The sequence below is a fragment of the Dipodomys spectabilis genome, unplaced genomic scaffold (assembly GCF_019054845.1).
Source record: "Dipodomys spectabilis isolate Male_0828 unplaced genomic scaffold, ASM1905484v1 ptg000050l, whole genome shotgun sequence".
Classification (NCBI taxonomy): domain Eukaryota; kingdom Metazoa; phylum Chordata; class Mammalia; order Rodentia; family Heteromyidae; genus Dipodomys; species Dipodomys spectabilis.
In genome coordinates, this window is record NW_024870727.1 from 6517830 (window position 1) to 6521323 (window position 3494).

The 3494-nt window shown below is 37.3% G+C and overlaps 1 non-coding gene across 1 annotated transcript; it reads left to right on the forward strand.

Annotated features, from left to right (window-relative positions):
* Positions 1-2130: 2130 nt before the first annotated feature.
* LOC122107310 lies at positions 2131-2234 on the forward strand. Its single transcript, XR_006147332.1, has one exon. It is a non-coding gene; the product is annotated as a U6 spliceosomal RNA (small nuclear RNA).
* Positions 2235-3494: the final 1260 nt, after the last annotated feature.

Sequence of the window (3494 nt, forward strand, 5' to 3'; positions counted from 1 at the left end):
ATGAGGGGAACCTATTTCTGTCTTGCTTGTGCAAGTATGGTCCTGAGAGTTGTCTAGTAGTTTAGCCTATTCACTAACTAACTTACAATGAATGGCTAATAAAACACAGGGCAGTGGCTACGTAGTTTATGGTGGGTACCAAGAAAATAGACATGGTAGCCTGCAAAGTAGTATTTATTATATAAGATATACATATATAATCTATAATATATTATTACATAGTGGCAAACCATTGGGTCAAATGCTTGTTTAAGTAACTCAGATGACTAATTATGTGCCAACCACACCTGAATCCCTGCAAGAAAGAGTGAAAGTAATCTAAGGATCGATGAATGTATTGACACACTTCACTACTTTCAATACATATTTACAGGAGAAAGCTGATTGTCAAGCTAGAGTTAGCTAGTTTGACACAGAAAAACATAGGAAAACTTAAGAGGCCAGACAAATGGAGAGAAGAAAGGTAGATGAGTGCAGTCATATTCAATGTTCATATGTGAAAATGGAACCGGATGACTGGAAGGGTTCATTAGAGTTAGGAAAAATGGAGGAGAATGAGGGAAGGGGTGACCTGGATCAAGCAATAGGGTGTGACAGTAGTAAACAAGAAAGCTGGGTAAGTGCACAGGTCCTGAGTTCAAGCTACAGTACTGGCACAAAAAGAACAACCAACCAGAAACGGGAGTAAGCACACGTTCTCAGTCAACTGAAGAAATTTAAGTTCAATTCAATGACAGTTCAAGTTCTGAATGCCCAACCATAAACAGAGAGGCAACAAAGAAAAAGAGAATGGAGTGAAACAAAGGGCAGTTTCTTAGTAAAAGGGTAGAGTTGAGCGACGGATAAAGAGGCTATTCAAAGGATGAAGAGAGAAAGGGGTGTTTTAGGATAGAAAAGTCTGAGTCAGGGTATAGAGGTATAAAAGCCCGGGCTCACTAGAAAAATTAATCTGATATTTTAATAGATGAAATTTTCATGGGGTTGGAAGTGTGGCTCAGTTGATATAATGTTAGCCAATAACTAAAAACATCAGGAACTGAGTTCAAGTCCCAGTCTCAGACAAAAAAAAAAGAAAATTTTCATAAAAAGTTTTTATGATTCATTTAAATCGAGAAAGTTTCATAAATTCACCCTTTACAGTAAGCGTTTTTCATATATTTAGTAAATGTAAAAGTTTTAACAATTCAGGATGAGCAAGAAAGCACTTTAATAGTGTAACTCCTTTGAATAATTAACCCATAGTTTAACAAAATGAATACAAGGAAGCTAAAATGTGTTGTAAGGAAGCAGGAGGTCAAGGGGAGGAAGGGCAGATGAATGCAGAGAAAAATAGTGAGTGAGTACAGTCCTAGTATTCAATGTGCAGGTGTGAAAATAGAACCTGGAAACTTGGGGTGGTAGGTTTGGAGAAATGGGGAAGAATCATGGGAAGGGGTGACATTGATTACGATGCATTGTATTTACAAACTGACAGGTTCAATTAAAACTCCTTTGTTACAACTACTTAAGGATAACTTTTTATTAAAAAGAATGTAATAATTGTTATTTTTGGTGCCTCTAGAAGCCTTTTCTGTTACAGAATTTTATTCTCATTTTTACTTCCAAAGTCTATTCTGTATTTTACTTCTTTTACCTTATATTTAACTAATTTCCAATATTTGAAGATGTTATCTCTCAGTCGAGTACCAGTGGCTCACAACTGTCATCCTAAAACTACTCAGGAAGCTGAGATACAGAAGACCACCATTCAAGGTAAGCTCTGGCAGAAAATCTTTGAAGCTCCACCTCCAAAATAACTAGCAAAAGCTGGGCTGGAGGGATGGCTCAAGCGGAAGAGTACTAGCTGGACAAGCAAGCCAACTGAGTATAAGGCTCTGAGTGAGTTTAACCTTCTCCATGAAAAAGATGTTAAATATTCAAGGAATATTGGCATGTAAGTAAATTTCCCTGATAGATTAAATCTCCAAGATTAATAGACTAAATCTCTAATAATTAAACTGGAATCTCTAATAAAACTAATGAAACTGTTGGAGACTCAGCTTATCCTCATAAGCCCTCACTGCTCTCTCAGAAAAATCCTTTCCACCACTCAAAGAAATGAACCAAAGGAGACATATAAAGAAAAGCACAGTGTTTGCTTCGGCAGCATATATACTAAAATTGGAACGATACAGAGATTAGCATGGCCCCTGCACAAGAATGACACGCAAATTCGTGAAGTGTTCCATATTTTTTAATAGCAACAGATGCTGGAGGGGATGTGGGCAGAAGGGAACCTTACTGCATTGTTGGTGAGAGTGTAAACTTGTTCAACCACTTTGGAAAGTAGTATGGAGGTTCCTCAAAAGACTCCACATAGAGCGCCCCTATGACCCAGCAATCCCACTTTTGGGCATTTACCCAAATGATCACAAACAAGACCACACTAAAGCTACCAGCACAACTATGTTTATTGCAGCATTATTTACTATAGCTAAGATATGGAACCAACCCAGATGCCCCTCAGTAGATGAATGGATCAAGAAAATGTGGTATATATACACAATGGAATTCTATGCCTCCATCAGAAAGAATGACTTGCCCCATTTGTTAGGAAATGGAAAGGCTTGGAAAAAAATGTATTAAGAGAAGTAAGCCAGGCCCAAAGAAACACAGGTCCCATGGTTTCCCTTATTTGCAATATCTAGTGTATGTCTGAGTCAAGCAGAAAAGGTCAGATAAGTTAATGTTAGGGAAATGAACCCTAAGATATGTATTCAAATGTTTTTTTCTTTCTTTCATGCCATTGTTTCTAACACATTTATAAGATTATTTCTTTGTTGCTTTGTATGTCCCTCTCCCACAGTATAACCCCTGCTTTCACTGTATTTGATTTCGGTATAATTTGTGGAGGGGAAGGGGAAAAACAAATCGCTTAAATAGGGATACAGGTGGACCCATTGCAACAATGAGAAGTACAAGTCGTTATGGTGAAAACGAACTTTACAACTTTGGTGGGGGGGGGGGGGGGGATTGGGTGGGAGTGCCCGGGGAGGATGGGAAGGGATGGGAAGGGGAAACAAAGGAGGAGGCTACAATACTTGATAAGAAATGTACTCATTATCTTTCCCATGTAATTGTAACCCCTCTGTACAGTATTTTCACAATAAAAAAAAAAGAAAAGCACAAAGAAGAATACAAGTGGCACAAGCTGTGTCTTGATACCCTACCTAAGAGTTATTCCTAGAGCAATTGTTCTTCCTTTCTATAAGAGGGAAACAATCTGCATATCATCTTAGTACTTCATGAGCAGCAACAACATTATGTGAATTTTAAGCCAAAGGTGAGCATTCTGAAAGAATAAAATATAAAAGGATGCATCTAAATGTTTCTATCTGCACTTACCATAACAATGTTAATATAATCAACTAATTCTGCTTATATGACTACACAACTATATTGGAAAATTACGTTTAATTATAGCTATTTACGTATAAAAATAAGTGTGCTTTTGT